The sequence below is a fragment of the Pristis pectinata genome, chromosome 35, assembly GCF_009764475.1.
Source record: "Pristis pectinata isolate sPriPec2 chromosome 35, sPriPec2.1.pri, whole genome shotgun sequence".
NCBI lineage: Eukaryota > Metazoa > Chordata > Chondrichthyes > Rhinopristiformes > Pristidae > Pristis > Pristis pectinata.
In genome coordinates this window covers 10,059,126-10,080,033 of record NC_067439.1, presented here as the reverse complement: position 1 = coordinate 10,080,033, position 20,908 = coordinate 10,059,126, and positions in this window count along the sequence as shown.

Below are 20,908 nucleotides of genomic sequence, written 5' to 3'. Positions count from 1 at the left end.
ATCCAGCCAGGATGAAGGACTGGCAACATGTATGTCAGGTCGGGATGGCATGGGCCTTCGGGGGGAACCTGCGGGTGGTGGAGAAGACGCAAGAGACTGCAGATGCTGGAATAAGACATAGGAGCAGAATTAGGCCATTCAGCCCTTCGAGTCTGCTCTACCATTCGATCATGGCTGATGTATTTTTCCCTCTCAACCTCATTCTCCTGCCTTCTCCCCGTAACCTTTGACACCCTTACTAATCAGGAACCTATCAACCTCCGCTTTAAATACACCCAATGACTTGGCCTCCGCAGCCGTCCGTGGCAATGAATTCCACAGATTCACCAACCTCTGGCTGAAGAAATTCCTCTTCATCTCTGTTCTAAAGGGACGTCCCTTTATCGTGAGGCTGTGCCCTCGGGTCCTAGACTCTCCCACTACTGGAAACATCCTCTCCAAGTCCACTCTATCCAGGCCTTTCAGTATTGCGTAGGTTTCAATGAGATCCCCCCTCATCCTTCTAAACTCCAGCAAGTACAGGCCCAGAACCATCAAACACTCCTCATACATTAACCCTTTCATTCTGGAGATCATTCTTGTAAACCTCCTCTGGACCCTCTCCAACCCTTCCTTAGATATGGGGCCCAAAACTGCTCACAATACTCCGACTGTGGTCTGACTAATGCCTTATAAAGCCACTGTACATATGCGACTGGTGGGATTGTACAGTGGGACAAGACATATCCAAGGAGTGACATTGTTTGGTACAATTCTGTGACTACGACTGTGTCAGGCTGTTGCATAGTCGTCTGTGAGACCGCTCTCCCAATGCAGACACCTGTTCCCAGGTGTTTGTGAGGTGGAGATTGCAAGAATGACTGGGTTGGGATCAACACTGCCATGTCTGAATTTGGTGGCCCATCCAGTTTTATTACTTCTGTGTTTGAGTTTACTGGTAATGGTATCACTGAGTGGCTTTCTAGTCAACTTCAGAGGGTAATAGACAACTGCATGAGGAGGATTTGGTGTCACATATAGGCTAGACTGGGTAAAGATGTCAGATTACCTCTCCTGAAGGACATTGGTGAACCGTGGTTTTTTAACACAAATCCAGCAGCTTTATTTGGTAGTCATCATTACTGAGACTGGTGCATATTTTCCCAAAGCTCCAGGACATGAACTGAATTTGAATTACACAGTATGGGAACCCTCCTCTCTGGAGTGTTGGTCCAGGTATCTGGACAACTAGTCATGTACACCACCCTGCCTTCTGCTGTACATGATTGTCCAACAAAACTGTTAATCCTGAAAAAATGCTCTAAACTCCTTTATAAAGCATTATTACAAGACCAATCTGCTGGATAAGAGATGATTGGATCCCAAATACTGAAATTAAATTACCTGGGCAATATATGGAGCAGTTCACAGCTGGAATTATATTTTGGTTCAACCTTTGTTCTTCAACTATTTCTTTGTTCTATTGTTTCATTTTAGTGCATTTACTGATAAAACTTTATCAGCTGATAGAAGCGGGGCAGGGTTTATAACTCAAGATAATTAACTGAAAACTGTACAGCAAGTATATCCTTCCTTTGTTAAGCAGGCCAGAACTATACACCACCACTTGGCTTAATCAAGATCTCTTCACACTTATTAACCATGTTCCTTGCAAAAAGGACATTTATGTAATTTGCTTTCCGAATCACTTGATGTACCAAAATATGGACATTCAGTGTCTACTGACAACACTGCTTCAGCCAATGAACTGGAGGTTAAAAGGGGTTTATAACTTATGGTAAATTATTTGCAATTCTGCATTAAATAGAATTAATTTACTAATTAAACAGTCTATATAAAGATTGGAAGTCTCAGACACTACGCTAACTTCTCACCAATGAAGAAGAGAATATCTTCAGAAATAACTTCAGTGAGTGAAGAATGGTTTTGTGAATCACTATACTGTTATCCTTATAGTGAATCCTTATATCCTATGCGAATCCTTATAGTTTCTCCTATTTCTGTTTCTTTGGCTCTCATATTTACTTCTCTGCTCTCTTCCCTTTTAGATACTTGCAAGGCTCTTACAATCTACTTTTATATTTCTCTCTAGCTTTTCCTCACACTTTATTTTCTCCATTTTTTTTTGCTGATCCTTTGTTAATCTTTAAATTGTTTGAATATTCAAGCCTGGAGACTGTTGTGACTGTGACTGGAAGCTGGTGGATGCAAAAGGTCTTCATGCATCACAACAAGCAGGCATTCTCTTGGACACTCTGTCAGAAGAATCTCTCCGAACTCAAAGTACATTAAGTTTTTATACTCTTAAGGATAAAGGCTACAGCAGGTGATTCAATACAATTTCAATAGCTACAATGATGTTTACTTCGATATTTTGAGTCTGACAAATGGTTCCATTGAATTACACGTTTACAGTGGGAGCACACTAAGTGACAAGACACCTCTAAATGTTCAAACAACTTTGTTGGCACAAAGTAATTCACATGGATAATTTTGGCAGACACACAAAATGAATGTTGTGAGGGCTGACTTTCTGGGTCCACAAATATCCCAACTATAGGCAGACAGAGAAAATATGCCAATGGCCATGTCTGATGTGCTAAGTGACGAAAAGAACTGGTCTGGAAATTTCCTTAAATTCAGTCACAATGAAGATGTCTGACGCCTGTTTGGATGTAGGCCAATAACATAACCCCATTGTCTTACGTTTGGCAGATAGCATTCAAGAACGTCTCATGGTCGTGGCAGTTTACAAACCATATCTCTTGAGCAGTCAGCCTCCTGCTGTGGGCGAGCAGCCTACACCCTGTACACAGCACTTTGTTTACATAGCCCTCATTTTAATTTCAAAACTGATTACAGCTTGTAGTTTACACAAACAGGTATTTTTTGAAGACTAGCTCTCATCTGTATCAATGCCAGCTATCCACATAATTTCATAACTCCTGAATAACCCCTAACAGGGACACAAGAGACTGCAGATGCTGGAAACTGGAGCAAAAAAAAACAAACTGCTGTAGGAACTCAGCGGGTCGAGCAGCATCTGTAGGGGGGAAAGAAACTGTGGATATTTTGGGTTGAGACCCTGGATCAGGAGTGAGAGTGGAGAGGGAAGATAGCCGGTATAAGGAGGTGAGAGGGAGGGGAGGGGCAGGGGCTGGGAGGTGATAGGTGGAACTGGGTGGAGTGAGGGCTGACGGACAGCTGGAACCAGGTGGGGGAGGGGGACAAAACTGGGTGATGGGTGGGGCAGTGGGGGGGGGTTGCTAGAGGGTGCACGGAAAACAAGAGGGTGGGAGATTGTAAGTGGATCAGGAGGGGGGGGACACAGGGGGTAAGGGTTAACTGAATTCACTGTTGATCCCATTGGGTTGTAGACGACCCAGGCAGAATATGAGGTGCTGTTCCTCTAGTTTGTGTTGGGCCTCACCCTGGCAGTGGAGAAGGCTGAGGACGGACAGGTCGGTGTGGGAACGAGAACGGGAGTTGAGCTTGAGACGGCCATCACGGACGGAGTGCAGGTGTTCCGCAAATCGGTCGCCGCGGCTGTGCCTGGTCTCACCAATGTAGAGGAGGCCACGTCAGGAGCACCAAGTGCAGTAGCTGATGTTGGAGGAGGTGCATGTGAATCTCTTCCAGAAATTTGAGAGACTCAGGGGGCAGAAGTGAGTGCAGTCACCATTACTAAGGAGAAGGTGCTTGGCAAGCAAAAAGGTCCGAAGGTGGATAAGTCACCTGGACCAGACAGACAATACCCCAGGGTTCTGAAAGAGGTAGGTAAAAAGATTGTGAAGGCACTAGTAGTGATCTTACAAGAATCAGTAGATTCAGGAATGTTTCCGGAGGACAGGAAAATCATAAATGTCACTCCACTCTTTAAGAAGGGAGGGAGGCAAAAGATAGGAAATTATAGGATAGTTAGCCTGACTTCATGATTGGAAAGATTTTGGATGAGATTTTGGGGTACTTGGAAGCACATGATAAAATAGGCCGAAGTCAGCATGGTTTCCTTAAGGGGAGATCTTGCCTGACAAATCTGTTGGAATTCTTTGAGGAAGTAACAGGCAAGATAGACAAAGGAGAGTCAGTGGACGTTGTTTACTTTGATTTTCAGAAGGCCTTTGACAAGGTGCCGCACATGAGGCTGCTAAACAAGATAGGAGCCCATGGTATTACAGGAAAGGTACTCATGGATAGAAGACTGGCTGACTGTCAGAAGGCAAAGAGTGGGAATAAAGGGGGCCTTTTCTGGTTGGCTGCCGGTGACTAGTGGTGTTCCACAGGGGTTGGTGTTGGGTCTGCTACTTTTCACGTTATATGTTAATGATCTGGATGACGGAACTGATGGCTTTGTGGCCAAGTTTGCAGATGATACAAAGATAGGTGGAGGGGCAGGTAGTGTTGAGGAAGCAGGGAGTCTGCAGAAGGACTTGGGCAGGTTGGGAGAATGGGCAAAAAAGTGGTAGATGGAATACAGCGTAGGGAAGTCTACAGTCATGCAGTTTGGTAGAAGGAATAAAGGTGTAGATTATTCTCTAAATGGGGAGAGATCAGAGGTGCAAAGGGACTTGGGAGTCCTAGTGCAGGATTCCCTAAAGGTTAACTTGCTGGTTGAGTCAGTAGTAAGGAAGGCAAATGCAATGTTAGCATTCATTTTGAGAGGACTAGAACTTAAAAGCAGGGATGTAATTCTGAGGCTTTATAAGGCATTGGCCAGACCACATTTGGAGTATTGTGAGCAGTTTTGGGCCCCATATCTAAGGAATGATGTGCTGGCCCTGGAGAGGGTCCAGAGGAGGTTTATGAGAATGATCCCAGGGATGAAAAGGTTAACATCTGAGGAGTGTTTGATGGCTCTGGGCCTGACCTCACTGGAGTTTAGAAGTTTGAGGGGGATCTCATTGAAACCTACCAAACATGGAAAGGCCTGGATAGAGTGGATGTGGAGAGGATGTTTCCAGTAGTGGGAGAGTCCAGGACAAGAAGGCACAGCCTCACCTGGAATGGCTGTTTAGGTCCCTGGATGGTGGTGAGGGACTAGGTGTAGGGACAAGTATTCACCACCTGCAGTTGAAAGGGAAAGTTCCAGGGGTCAGGGAGGGGTAGTTGGAGAGGGATGAGTGGACAGGGAGTCACGGAGAGAGTGGTCCCTGAGGAAAGCAGAAAGGGGAGGGGAAGGGGAGATCAGGACTAGTTTGGAGCTGAAATGGAGACAATTCCTGTCCCCCCCCCCCCCCCCCCCCACAGATTCCTCCCAACTGCCGGGCACAGGTTTAAGGGGAGAGAGGGAAGATTTAACAGGAACTTGCAGGGCAACCTTTTCACACAGTGGATGGTACATATATGGAACAAGCTGCCAGAGGAAGTGGTTGAAACGATTATAATGTTTAAAAGAAATTTAGACAGGTGCATGGATAGGAAAGGTTTAGAGGCATATGGGCCAAATGCAAGCAAGTGGGACAACCTGAGATAGGTATCTTGGTTGGCATGGACGAGTTGGGCTGAAGGGCCTGTTTTAATGTTGTATAACTCTATGAATTTATGAGATGCTGCTTGACCCGCTGAGTTCCTCCAGCACTTTGTGTGTTGCTCCAGATTCCAGCGTCTGCAGTCCCTTGTGTCTCCAAAGGAAATTATCTGTCTGCAGCACAGAAGATTTAAATCAACATTCTCGGAACAAGTTCTGCCCATAACCAAACATTAACATGTCAACAGTTATCATTCATTTACAGCCCTCCCATGTATAGTCCACTCCTGCAACTATATTTGACAAACATATGCTCTCCCATCCGTCATACAAAGGCAAGTACTGAGGCTGCCTCAATCAGCATCACCCATACCTGCCTCTGCTGAGGTCATGGCCTCTTGCCGCTCACTCTGAGACTGTTCCTCTGAGCTGCAGTTCCCTACACTGGGTGTGGGATCCACCCTGTTCACCACCAGCTCCACCTGCTGCAACAGGAAACACCGGCTGCACATTACATACTTAATTCATTAACATTTCATTCATTAAAGTATATCTAGATTGTATTTTATCCATAAAATTTGGAAACACGTAATGCTGTATATTTATAAATGTAGACAGATTATATTCTTTACGTACAGTGCGTCTGATACCAGAGCAACTCATTCACAGAGTCCTAGAGTCACAGAGTCCTACAGCATGGAAACAGGCCCTTCGGCCCAACTCATCCATGCCGACCAAGTTGCCAGACTGAGCTGGTCCCATTTGCCCGCATTTGGCCTATATCCCTCTAAACCTTTCCTATCCATGTACCTGTCCAAACGTCTTTTAAATGTTGGAATTGTACCCACCTCTACCACTTCCTCTGGCAGCTCCTTCCATATACCCACCGCCCTCTGTGTGAAAAACTTGCCCCTCAGGTCCCTTTTAAATCTTTCCCCTCTCACCTTAAACCTATGCCCTCTAGTTTTGGATTCCCGTACCCTGGGGAAAAGACTTTGGCTGTTCACCTTATCTATGCCCCTCAAGATTTTATGCAGTAGAAGGAAAAAAGTCCCAGCCTATCCAGCCCCTCCTTAGAGCTCAAGCCCTCCAGTCCCGGTAACATCCCCTTGAACCTTCTTTGCACCTTCTCCAGTTTATTTACACATTTTAACTTTACATCACTGTGACATCAATTATTACAACCATTCTCTAACAGTCTGAGGGATTTTCTTGGGTTCCCCCCCTCCCTCAGTGTGTGACGGGTGGGGGGGGGGGGGGGGGGGGGGGCCTCAAACCACCGCCTTTCCCTATGGAGATTCTGCACCGAGCTTCAGTGCATTCCTCAGTGCATGGTCCTGGGCCTTGGGACGTCCCACCTGCGACGTTTGCTCGCAGGCAGCTCCTGGCACGGGAAGACCAGCAGGTTTCGGGAAGACCAGAGGGTGTCTCAAGAACCGAATGGTTGAAGGGAAGTCGCTGTTCCTGAATCTGGTGGTGTGGGACTTCAGGCTTCTGTAGCTCCTGCCGGATGGGAGCTGTGAGAAGATGGCACGGCCTGGATGGTGGGGATCCCTGATGATGTTACGGTTACAGAGAACGTGCAGCTCAGGCAGACAAAGTTCTGGTGACGGGACGATCTACCAAATGACTTTGACGCTCTACTCGGGAACCACCCAATGGGCTCCATCTCCTCTTCTCTCATGGCTTTGAGTACAGACCACTGCCTGACAGAAAATCATAAAAGGCAGCAGATGCTGTAAATCTGTCGGCAGCATTTGTGGAAAAGGAAACAGAGTCTGCAACCTGAAACATTAACTGTTTCTCTCTCCACAGATGCTGCCTGACCTGCTGACCTGCTCTTCCATCAGGTAGAAGATACAGGAGCCTGAGGGCACGTACCACCAGGGTTAAGGACAGCTTCTAGCCCACTGTGATAAGACTATTGAACGGTTCCCTTATACGATGAGATGGACTCTGACCTCACGATCTACCTTGTTGTGACCTCGCACCTTATTGCACTGCACTTCCTCTGTAGCTGTGACACTTTACTCTGTACTGTTATTGTTTTTACCTGTACTACCTGTGGACCTGTACGATCGGTATGCAAGACAAGTTTTTTACTGTACCTCAGTACAGGTGACAATAATAAACCAATACCAGTACCAATGCCAATGATGTTTCCACCAGTTTCTCCTTTTATGAATTGTGTTTCTGCACATAGATTTATCCACAGGAGACTGGCAGTGTGGTTTGGTCCAACTAAGCAGAACCATCCTTCATGACACCGGGGGCACATGGAACCTCAGCACATCGTGACACTTGGTGTCTGCACACCCAGGGTTGATGCACAGCGAGAAACAGCCACTAACAAAGGTGGCCATCAGGATGGGCGCCAAGCTGGGTACAGCTTTCCCTGGTGATTTGTACGTCCATTTTGACCTGCAGGTGAAATGGAGGTGACTGCTCTGGCCCAGGAGGTGGGTGTGGGCCATTGAGCAATATAAACAGCACCTCACCCCAGTGACTAGGCACGTTCCCACAGTGTGGAGGGAACATCACCACCTCATCTACCAGGTCAAAACGCCCATATCACTACTGCCTCTTCCTTGACACAGTGCCAGCCTTTGCTGAGACGCCATTCGAATTGTCGGCTCTTACATGACTGCAAAAGCCGCACACCACTGACGAGGCATAACTCCTGCCTGTCTTATGCAGTTAATTCATTCACAATTAATGCCACCAATAACTCGGTTTGTTTTAACTGAAAACAGCACTGCTCCACTCTCATTTGAACATTCCATCAATGAGTTTGATCTAATGGTCATTACGGAGATGTGGTTGTCGGGAGACTAGGACTGGGAACTCCATATTCCGGTTATTTGATGTTCCAAATGAATAGGCAACAACAGAAAGGAGGTGGTGTTGTTAATCAAGGCCGATCTTGGTGCTTTGGGGAACAGTGATACGGTACTGTGCATCGTGAAATGGAATTGGTTCGGGTGGAAGTAAGGCAATAGCATGGGAAAGAAGACACGGATAGGAATGGTCTCTAGGACCCCAAGGTGCTGCCTCTTGGTGAGACAAATCATAAGTGGGGAAGTACTGAAGATGTAAGAAGGGAACTGTAGTTTTCATTAATGACTTAAATATTGATAGCGATTGGATTAATTGAATGAACAAGGGTACTGTGGAAGAGGAATTTGTGAAGTGTATTAGGGATTGTTTCTTAGAGCAGTATGTTACAGAAAGCAGCTACTTGTTGTGGTTAAGGATCTCCTAGGGGGTGACCACAACATGGCCGAATTCCAGATATATTTTGAAGGCAAACAGGGTCCTCAACTTAAATAAAGCCAGGTGCAATGGTTGGAGGCAGGAGTTACTGAAAGTGGACTGGGAAAATGGACAAAGGGAAAGATCAGTGGATGGGCACTGACAGATATTTAAGCATCTAGTTCATGACGCTCAGCAACAAAGTGTCCCGATCGAAAGTGCAACTCGATGAGAAAAACGAACCATCCGTGGTCAAGAAAAACATGAAATCAGACTAAAGCATACAGACCAGAGGATTGGGAATTTTTCAGGAACCAGTAGTGAGAGGCTAAAAAACTAATGAGGGAGAAAGTTGATTATGAGATGAAACTGGCTAGTAATATGAAAATAATCAGCAAGAGCATCTGTGTATATATAAAGAGGAAGGTAGCTTAGATTGGTGCAGGACTCATAGAGAGTAAGACTGGGGAATTAGTTACAGGATACGGATAATTTAAACCAATTCATTGCACCTACAATCCGCAATCCTTGTGAAAGACACAGCAAACATCCTTAAGATAACAGACGGGTTAGTTTCAAATGGGAGGGGAGGACCTGTAGCAATCCCTATCACGGGGCACAGTGTATTGGAAAAACTAATAAGACTAAAGGCAGGCAAGTTGCCCAGACCCGATAGCCCATATTCAAGGGTTTTACAGGAAGTGTACACAGAGATAGTAGGGCCACTGGTAAAAGTTTTCAGAACTCAGCGAGTTCCTTGAGAGAACAGCAGTTTGGAAAATTGTGGACATGACGTCCTTGTTTAAGAGGGAGGGAGACAAAAAGCAAGAAACTGTAGGCCAATTCGCTTAACATCCATTGTTGTCAAGATACTGGAATCTATAATCAAGAAAGAAATAAGCTAGTTGTTTAGAAAAGCTTAAAGCAATCAAACCAAGCCAACATGGTTTTTATGAAAGGAAAGTGATTTTTGACAAATTTACTGAAGTTCTTCGAAGATATAAACAAGCAAGGTCAACAGAGGCAAACCTGTAGACTGGTTAGATTACCAGATTACCAGAGGCATTCAATAATGTGTCACACAAAAGGTTAGTGTACAAGAACCCACAGTATTGGGAGAAGTGTGTTAACATCAATTAAAAATTGGTTGTCACTTAGAAGACAGGGAGTCAGAATAAATGTTTTTTTTCAGATTATAAGGATGTAGCTAGTAGAGTGCCCCAAGGATCAGTTCTTGGCCCTCAACTATTAGAACATAGAACAGTACAGCACAGGAACAGGCCCTTCGGCCCACGATGTCTGTGCTGAACACAATGCTGAATTAAACTAAATCTCACGTGCCTGTACGTAATCCATATCCCTCCATTCCCTGCATATTCATGTGTCAATCTAACATCCTCTTAATATGCCACTATCATATCTGCTTCCACCACTACCCCTGGCAGGCTATTCCAGGCCCCACCACTCTCTGTGTAAACAAACCTGCCCCGCACGTCTTCTTTAAACTTTCTCCCTCTCACCTTAAATTCATGTCCTTTGGTAGTTGACATTTCTACCTTGGGAAACAGATCCTGACTATCCACCCTATCTACGCCTCCCATCATTTTATAAACTTTTATCAGGTCTTCCCTCAGTCTCCCACACTCCAGAGAAAACAACCCAAATTTGTCCAACCTCTCCTTACAGCTCATAACCTCTAATCCAAGCAGCATCCTGGTGAACCTGTTCTGTACCCTCTCCAAAAGCCTCCACATCCTTCCTGTAATGTGGCAACCAGATTTGCACAAAATTATTTCCAACTATATTACTGTAGTAAGGAAGAGGAGGCAGAGTGGTTGGTTGCTTGTGACCTGAAAGTAAATGGGAGGGTATGTTGCTTTGAAGATTCTTGGATTATGCAACAGGATATGAGTGAGTGAAAGAGAATTTAGCAGATGGAGTTTGATGTGGGAAAGTGTGAGATCAGGGCTTTGACTGGAGGAATCAAACACTATTAAAACAGAGAAAGACTGCAAATGATTGAAGAACAGAGAGGTGCAGACGTTCTTGTGCATGAAACACAAAAAGCTAGCATGCAGGTGAAGCAAGTATTAAGAAGGCAAACGATATACTAACCTCTGTTGTGGGGGTGGTTTGGAGTATTGTTACAATTGTACAGAATGTTGGTGCAACAGTAACTGGCATATCATGTGCATTTTGGTTCCCTAACTTAAGAAAGGATTTACATTACACCCCCCAGCACTATGGAGGGGTTGTGTTTCTCGAAAACGGTCTATATGGCGATTTTCTGTAACAAGAACCCTTGACAAAAATTGACAACATTTATTGTTTCTTTCATGTTTAAGTTATTTTTTTACTTATATAAATTCCATAAGAATGTATTTTAACATCTCACATTGTTTGGAAGTGATCTGTGAATTCTGTAAGGATGAGTTTCAGTCACCCATTTAACAAATACAATTTGTCTAGATCACACTTCTTTCGATATTTGCAGGATTTTTTAAAAGCTACTATACCCTCTTTTCCGACACCATACAAAACTGAAATTATGGAAAAATTTTAGGTCTTAATCCTTATCAGAAGGGCTTGATAGCAACAATCTATGATTTAGTTATGAAAATACGTCCAGAATCACTGGACAAAATTAAGAATGAATGGGAGAGTGAACTCTGGAATCTTTACCTACAGAGACATGGAAGAAAATTCTTCATTTAGTTAATACATCTTCAATGTGTGCCAGACATTCTTTGATACAGTTTAAGGTATTTCACAGGACCCATATGGCAAAAGATAAGCTAGCCTGTTTTTATCACCATATAAATCCTATATGTGACAGATGTAATTCGGATGTGGCTTCCCTGACACATATGTTTTGGTCCTGCCCTCTTTTGGAAAAATACTGGAAAGACATTTTTAACATTATTTCAACTGTATTGAATATTGATTTACAACCTCACCCTATCACTGCAATTTTTGGATTACCAAGGATAGAGTCTGGCCATTTATCTGCTTCCGCTAACCGTATGATTGCCTTTGTTACATTAATGGCCAAACGATCCATTTTGCTTAAATGGAAGGATCCAATACCCCCTACTACTTTTCAATGGTTCTCTCAAACAATATCATATTTAAACTTGGAAAAAATTAGGAGTGGTACTGTTGATCCTTCGCTTAAATTTGAAGATATTTGGAGTCCATTTGTTCAATATTTTCACATGATCTAGATCCCTCTTCAATAACTTTCCAATTTAGAGGAATGGAGTTGATGACATAATATTGCTCTGTTTCTATTGAGAAATTTCAGTCCAGTCCTTTTTTTCCTTTTTTTGTTTTTATTCTGTTGAAATTTTTCTTTTTAGTTTGGTTTGATATATTGTTTATAATTTTTCTTATTGATTTGGGGATTTTTTTTCTTTTCTTTTATATACACAATAAAGCTTTTTCTTCCCTTTCTTTTATATTATATTCATGTACTAAGAGATCGTGGGATCTCCAGATTTTTTAAATATTTTATTATTCTTTATGATTATCTATGCCATGATTGTTCTCCTGATCTCTTTGTATTACATGTACAAACATCGATGTTATATATTCATCTGTATTAATTTGGAAACTAATAAAAAAGATTGAAAAGAAGAGTTTCAGTTACCCAAACTGCAGGGATAACTCTCTACTGGCTTTAGTTCAGAAGAGATTCACAAGGCTAACTTGTAGGATGAGAGAGTTGCCCAATCACAGACAGCTAAAAAAGTTAAGCCTGTATTCTTTGGAGTTCAGAAGTATGAGGGGTGATCTTATTGAAATGTGTAAGATCCTGAGGGGGCTTGACGAGGTAGGTGTTGAGATGTTTTCACCAGTGGAGGGGACATCGTTACAAGATAAGCAGCGCTGTTATTTAAAACTGCGGTGCATTGGAATCTCTTGTCACAGAGGGAGGTGAATCTCTAGAATTCTTGACCCCAGAGCAATTTGGAGGCTGGATCACTGGAGATTTTTAAAGAGGAGGCAGATACATCGGAGAATTGAGGGCAATGGGGAATTGGCACAGAAGAAGAGTTGAGGCCTGGGGAAGATCAGCCACGATCATATTGAATGGTGGGGCAGGTTAGAGGGGCCGAGTGGCCTACTTCTGCTCCTATCTTCTGGCATGTGCTTCTGAGGCACTCTGACAACATTCATCAGCTTCTTCCTAAATGCAACAATGCTGCTTGCCTCATGATTCCCATATGCAGATGTCTCATTGGTTTTAAGTGTGCTGCCTTGTGGTTGGCAGTGTGTCTCAAGACAGCATCATGTGTTGCCCCAAGGAGGGAGGAAGGACACTGAGAACAAAGGGAGCATCTGTGCTGATTCATTCACTCTCTCTTGGTCATCACCCTGTCAGACATCTTCCTGTCATTCTTCCCCATTCTCAGCAATTTAACAGTTCCGATGGAGGGAAGTTGACCAGAAACATTACCTCTGTTTCTCCCTCCACGGATGCTGCCTGACTTGCTGAGTATTCCGAGCATTTTCTATTTTCTGTTCTGAAATTTAGCATCTGTCATTGTTTGTGTTTTGATTATCTGAGCATCGAGGAGTCTGCCTGTCCCTGCTGGGGAATAAAGAGCTGGTGATAAATGACCATTACCCCTCCAGTGGGATACAGCACGATTGTAATGTGTCCAATACATTCTCCACGTTACATTTGACAGATTTATGGTACAAGAACATTAGGAGCAGGAGACCATTTCGTTCTTTGGGTCTCTTCCACCATGCACCAGGGTCATGGATGATCTTCTATCCTGGGAAAAAGATCTTGACTGTCTACCCTATCTATGCCTCTCATAATTTTATAAATTTAATCAGGTCTTCCCTCACCCATCTTCCAGCACTACCCCCATATCCCTTAATTCCCTTAATACCCAGAAATCTGTCAAGCCCAGTGACTGAGCCTCTACAGATCTCTGGATTAGATAGTTTTGAAGATTCAACAATCCCTCAATAAAGAAATGTCTCCTTATCTCCGCCCTAAAGGGCAGGCACGGTAGTGTAGTGGTTAGTGTAACACTATTACAGCGCCAGTGACTCAGATTCAATTCCAACCGCTGTCTGCAAGGAGTTTGTATGTTCTCCCTGTGTCTGCGTGGGTTCCCTCTGGGTGCTCCGGTTTCCTCCCACATTCCAAAGACGTACAGGTTAGGAAGTTGTGGGCGTGCTATGTTGGTGCCGGAAGCGTGGCGACACTTGCGGGCTGCCCCCAGAACACCCTACGCAAAAAGATGAATTTCACTGTGTGTTTCGATGTACATGTGACTAATAAAGAAACCTTATCCTATCTTATCTAAATGGCTGACCCCCCTATTCTGAGACTGTGACCCCTGGTCCTAGACTCCTCAGCCAAGAGGAGCATCCCTGCATTCATCCCATTGAGCACTGTAAGAACAATGTAAGCTTCAGTGAGATCTCCTCTCCTAAACTCTACAGGATTTAGTCCCAGTCTGCTTAAGACAGAAACCCACCCTCCCTGAAATCAGTCTGGTGAATCTTCACAGCATTCCACCAATGGCAAGTACATCCTTTTTCTGATGTCCAAACCTACATACAATTCTCTCCACATGTAGCTAATGAGACATAACATTTTCTTTACTTTCGTCTCTTCTGGTTTATCTTACATCGCCTGCTCTAGGAAGCTAAACCAGGGCAGGACATACATAGTAAATGGCAGGGCCCTGGAGAGTGTTGTAGAACAGAGGGACCTAGGGGTACAGACACATAGTTCCCCGAAAGTGGCAACACAGGTAGACAGGTGGCAAAGAAGGCATTTGGCACACTTGCCTTCATTGGGCAGGGCATTGAGTACAAGTGTCATGACGTCATGTTACAGCTGTACAGGATATTGGTAAGATGGGCAGTGATGAGCATAATAAGAGTATTATGGGCAGTTCTGATCACCATACAATAGGAAAGATGTGCTTAAGCTGGAGAGGGCGCAGAAAAGATTCACGAGGATGTTACCGGGACTGGAGGGCTTGAGTTATAAGGACAGGCTGGAAAAGATATCTTTATTTACATGTACATCAAAACACACAGTGAAATACATCCTTTGCGTAGTGTTTTGGGGGCAGCCTGCAAGTGTCACCACACTTCTGGCGCCAACATAGCATGCCCACAACTCCCTAACCTGTACATCTTTGGAATGCGGGAAGAAACTGGAGCACCCGGAGGAAACCCACACTGACACGGGGAGAACGAAGAAACTTCTTACAGACAGCAGCCAGAATTTAACCTGAGTCGCTGGCGCTGTAATAGCATTACACTAACCGCTACACTACCGTGCCTGCTTGTTTTCCCTGGAGTGAAGGAGGCTGAGAGGTGACCTCATGGAGGTTTATAAAATCATGAGGGGCATAGATAAGGTGAATGGTCACAGTCTCTTTCCCATAGTAGGGAAGTCTATTGGTATTGATATTGGTGTAGAATGATTATATTAAAAGTCGTCATTGTCGTGGCTATCCCTCGAGGTCGAGGATGATGGTCTTCGTTCCGTTGATCTATTTATGGGCTCTCAAGTGGCTTATGAGTCCAATCTTGGCTCTGAAAGTTCTTCCGCGTTCAGGACAGGTCGTTCCAGATGGCAGATCGGGCTTTGGGTGTTGCTGCTTCTCTTTCCATTTTCTTCTCTTTTCCTCTAATTCTGCACATCTGTCGGCCTCGAAAGTTGCTGTTCCTTCTCGGATGATGGTTTGCCGGAGTTTCCTGTCCCTGGCATTGGTTTCCCAATTGCTGATGTCGATGTTACATTTCTTCATGTTGGCTTTTAAGACGTCTTTGAATCTCTTCTGTTGTCCGCCTCTTTTACTTTTGCCTACTTTAAGCTGGGAGTAGAAGATTTGTTTCGGCAGATGTTCGTCTTTCATCCTAACAACAATATTAAAAGTAATGAGTAGATCTGCAGAGAGCAGCTTGCAACGAGTCGCCACGCTCCAGCGCCATCTTGGGCATAGGTTTAAGGTGAGAGGGGAAAGATTTAAAGGGGTCCTGAGGTACAAGTTTGTAACACAGAGGGCGGTGGGTATGTGGAGCGAGCTGCCAAAAGAAGTGGTAGAGGAGAATACAATTACAACATTTAAAAGACATTGAGACACAAATATGAATAGGAAAGGTTCAGAGGAATATGGGCCAAATGCAGGTAAATGGGACTAGCTCAGGTAAGCAACTTGGTCAGCGTGGTTAAGTTAGGCCAAAGGGCCTGTTTCTGTGCTGTGAAACTCTGTGACTCTACGATATAGTGTAAAGATCTTGCTCTGTTCTTTGGACAGATTATTTGGTGCTGCATCTCACTTGAATCACACAACCTGCCGTCAGCAAGTGTTACTCATCTGGGAGGGATCACAACCAGCATTCCATTTTCACATTCAGACATGGAGTCCAAATTTCATAGTTTTATCAACCACCACTTCTGATCCTATGTTTCAGTATCACTCTCTGAGTAAATCACAGATAGCCAATGTTCAACTCCTAAAGTACTTTACCAAACAAAACAATAGAGGCCAGGGGTGAGAGAGAAGCAGACAGTACATTTTTCTGCTATGTGATTTCCCACAAAGTAAAGTGATTGAGTCCATTAAACAATGTAAGAATACACACAGTGCAATTCCTAACACAGTACATAACACCAACACCTGAGTCACATACCTAGACTGCCCTTAAATGCCTCAAGGCTGTTTGTTTCACATCGCCACACACAGGCATGGTAGTGTAGCAGTTAGCGTAACGCTATTGCAGCGCCAGCGACCCGGGTTCAATACTGGCTGCTGTCTGTAAGGAGTTTGTATGTTCTCCCTGTGTCTGTGTGGATTTCCTCCGGGTGCTCCGGTTTCCACCCACATTCCAAAGATGTACGGGTTAGGAAGTTGTGGGCATGCCATGTTGGCGCCGGAAGCGTGGCGACATTTGCGGGCTGCCCCCAGAACACTCGACGCAAAGGATGTATTTCAATATACATGTGACTAATAAAGGTATCTTATCTTATCTTATTGTATTTATGTGAACTGTCCTTCAGATGAGGTGTTGTGCTGAGGTGTCATTCAAATTTCTTGGTGGAATGGCGCAGTGGTAGAGCTGCTGCCTCACAGCGCCAGAGACCCGGCTTCGATCCCGACCTCCTGCGCTGTCTGTGTGGAGTTTGCATGTTCTCCCTGTGACCGGGTGGGTTTCCCCCTGGGGGCTCTGGTTTCCTCCCACATCCCAAAGACACGCGGGTTGGTGCGTTAATTGACCCTATAAGTTTTCCCTGGCGTATAGGTGAAGAGTAGAATCCGGGGGAAGTTGACGGGAATGTGGGGAGAATAAAATGGGATTCGTGTAAATGGGCCAATGGTCAGCATAGACTCAAATGGGGTGAAGGGCCTGTTTCTGTGTTGTATCTCACTATGATTCTGAGATACCATGGTGCTATTTCAAAGAAGAACAGGGAAATTTTCCCCTGAGTCCTGGTTGGTATTCATCCCTCAATTAACATTATTAAAGCTGTTATCTGATGACCAGAGAGCTGATTGTTGCACTATTGTTTGTGAGCATTTGCTGTGTACAGATTAACTGCACCACTTTCAGCGTTACAACAGTGACTGTGCTTCAAAGGTATTCAAAGGATTGTGAGATGTTCTGGGACATCCCAAGTTCATAACAGAGAATTAAGGAAATGTAAGTTTTCTTTTTCTGTGCTTTTGATCTTTACAAGAGCAGACATATAGAAACTAGCCTAAAAGATTGGCCCAGAGTTTAGAAGACTAGCAGCTGATAAAATTCTGATGGGGGTTTGACAGGGTAGGTGTTGTACAGATAGAGTCATAGAGTTATACAGCACAGAAACAGGCCCATCAGCCCAACTCATCCATGCTGGCCAATGTGTCTTCCTGAGCTAGTCCCATTGCCTGCATTTGGCCCATATCCCTCTAAAACTTGTATCCATGAACCTCTCCAAACATCTTTTAAACATTGTAATCGTACCCACTTCTACCATGTCCTCTGGAGTCTCATTCCAAATACCCACCACCCTCTGTGTGAAAAACATGCTCCTCAAATCCCCTTTAAATCTGTCCCCTCTCACTTTAAACCTATGCCCTCTAGTTTTGGACTCCCCTACCCTGGGAAAAGGACTGTGATCGTCCATGGTCCTCATAATTTTATGAGCCTCTATAAGGTCACCCCTCAGCCTCCTTCGCCCCAGAGAATCTCAGGATATGAGGCAGAGTCTTAGGATACAGGACTCATTGGGAGGAATTTCTCCGCTCAGAGGGATGTGAATCTTTCTCTATCCAAGACAGCTGTGTCACTGAGTACCTTCAAGCATTAACAGGATGGTGTGGTCTACTCCTGCTCCAGATTCTAATGTTCCATCTGTTCCCATTGTGTGGGGTCACTGTAATGGATCAGTGTTTTTAAATACCCATAAGCACAAGACCACACGACAAAGGAGCAGAAGTAGGCCATTCGGCCCACCGAGTCTGCTCCGCTACCTCGCCATGAGCTAAACTATTCTCCCATCTAGCCCCAATTCCCGGCCTTTTCCCCATATCCCTTGATACCCTGACTAATTAGATACCTCTCAATCTCATCCTTAAATACCCCCAGTGATCGGGTCTCTACAGCTGTATGTGGCAATGAATTCCATAAATCCACGACCCTCTGGCTAAAGACATTTCTTCTCATTTCTGTTCTAAATAGGTACCCTCTAATTCTAAGACTGTGCCCTCTAGTCCTGGACTCACCCACCAAGGGAAACAACTTAGCCACATCTACTCTGTCCAGTCCTTTCAACATTCGAAATGTTTCTATGAGGTCCCCTCTCATTCTTCTGTACTCCAATGAGTACAGTCCAAGAGCCAACAATCGCTCATTGTATGTAAGCCTTTCTGTTTGAATTAACTTGCTCTTATAATCATTCTCACTCTTTCTTTTGACACAGATGAGGCTCTTTGGCCCATTGAGTTGATGCTGGCTCTCAGTGCAATCCCATCCATACATCCTCCCACTTACTTTGCTCATAACCCATTCTCTCTCAAATGCCCATGAATTCACCCTGATTCCCCTACCACTCACCTATACTAGGGGGTAATTTACAACAATCAATTAACCTACCAACCTATGAATATTTGGGATGTGGGAGGAAACTGAAGCGCCCACAGACGTCACAAGGGAGAATGTGCAAATCCACACAGGCAGCTGAGGACTCCACTGGCAATGCCAGCATTCACTGCCCAGGTAAAGCCGGTATTGCTTTGTACCTACAAGTAATGGCAACCACCCTGCTGTAGGTCTGGAAGTCCATATGGACCAAAGCAAATAAGGGCAGCAGATCTCTTTCAAAGACATTAGGGGTTGTAACACAATCTGCTAATCTCACAGCCACTATTATTGCCTTATTATTGTAAATGTGCTAAGATACAGTGAAAAGCTTCTGTCTGAGTGCCATCCAGACAGATCATTCCACACATAAGTACATCAATAGTATAAAGATATCTTTATTAGTCACATGTACATCGAAACACGCAGTGAAATGCATCTTTTGCGCAGAGTATTCTGGGGGCAGCCCGCAAGTGTCGCCACGCTTCCAGCACCAACATAGCACTCCCACAACTTCCTAACCTGTGCGCCTTTGGAATGTGGGAGGAAACCGGAGCACCCGGAGGAAACCCATGCAGACACACAGGGAGAACGTACAAATTCCCTACAGACAGCGGCCGGAATTGAACCCGGGTTGCTGGCACTGTAATAGCGTTATGTTAATTGCTACACTACCGTGAAAACACAATGCAGAATACAGTGTTACAGTTAGAGAGAAAATGCAGTGCAGGTGGACAAGTAAAGTTCACGGGCCATGAGAGGTAGACTGAGAGATCAAGAGTTCATCTTTGGAGTATAAGGGGGCCATTCAAGAGTCTTATAAGATAGAAGCTGTCCTTAAGCCTAGTGGCACATGTTCTCAAGCTTTTGTTTCTTCTGCCTGATGGGAGGATGGAGAAGAGAGAATGTCTGGGGTGGGAGGGGTCCTTGATTATTTTGGCTGCTTCCCTGAGGCAGCAGGAAGTGTAGATGTAATCAATGGAGGGAAGGCTGGTTTGCGTAATGGAATGGGCTGCATTCATAAATAGCTTTTTAATTATTTCAATTAATTCAATTTAAGTTCCTCAGCTGCAGTGCCGGGATTTGAACTGAGTATTTCTCCAGTAACTGAACCGCTCTGTGACTCCTACCGCTGAAGCTGGCGAGGTGCAGGGGTGGACACTGGGAGGATGGAGTCTGATTTCCCTCCACCATCACTGATAGTCAGCTCACTCACACACAAGGAATGCCAGCCTGGGCTGGGCTGGACAGTGCACCCTGAAGCTCGGGCTACAGGGCGGGCTCTCGAGGTGGTCACACAATGGAATGGGCGTGGAAAAAAGGTGCTGCTTCAGTCACAGCACAGAGATGCTATGAGGGACAGCAGGTCAAACCTGAGAGGTTCAGTTTCTTTTCGAGAAATGGGTGGAGGCTGAAGCTTCTGATCAGAAATAAGAAGGAAACGCATGTCAGGTACTTGGTTTCCAACGAGCCTTTTGGGGTAGGTACGGGATGGGGGAGAAAACTTGAGGAATTAGGAGGGGAAAAAGCGGACATGAAATGGCCCCTGCAAGCAGAATCCCAAAACCTTTTATCATATATTGGTAGCAAGATGATAACTAGGGAGAGAGTAGGGCTCCCCAGGGACCAATGGGGAAATCTGTGTATGGAGCCAGCGGGATCCTAAATTCTTCTCATCGGAAGGGAGAGGAACATCGAGGATGGAGAGTTAGTGGTCACGCTGCAGCCACTGTGCATTGGTGGTGAAGGGAATGCCAAGAGGGCTCCTATATCCCGGGTAGTGATGAGACTCTTGAAAGTCATTGAAGCTGCCACTCATCCAGGCCAGTGGAGGTATTCCCTCACACTCCTGAACTGTAGCCTGTAGACGGTGGAAAGGTCATGGGGTTTCAGATGAGTCATTTGACACTGGATGCTCAGTTTCTGAATTACCTTTGAAGTCACAGTATTCACGTGGCTGATCCAGGTGAGTTCCATGATGATGGTGGGAGACTAGGGAAAGGTTGAATAGGTTAGGACTTTATTCCCTGGAGCGCAGGAAAACGAGGGGCGATCTTATAGAGGTATACAAAATTATGAGCG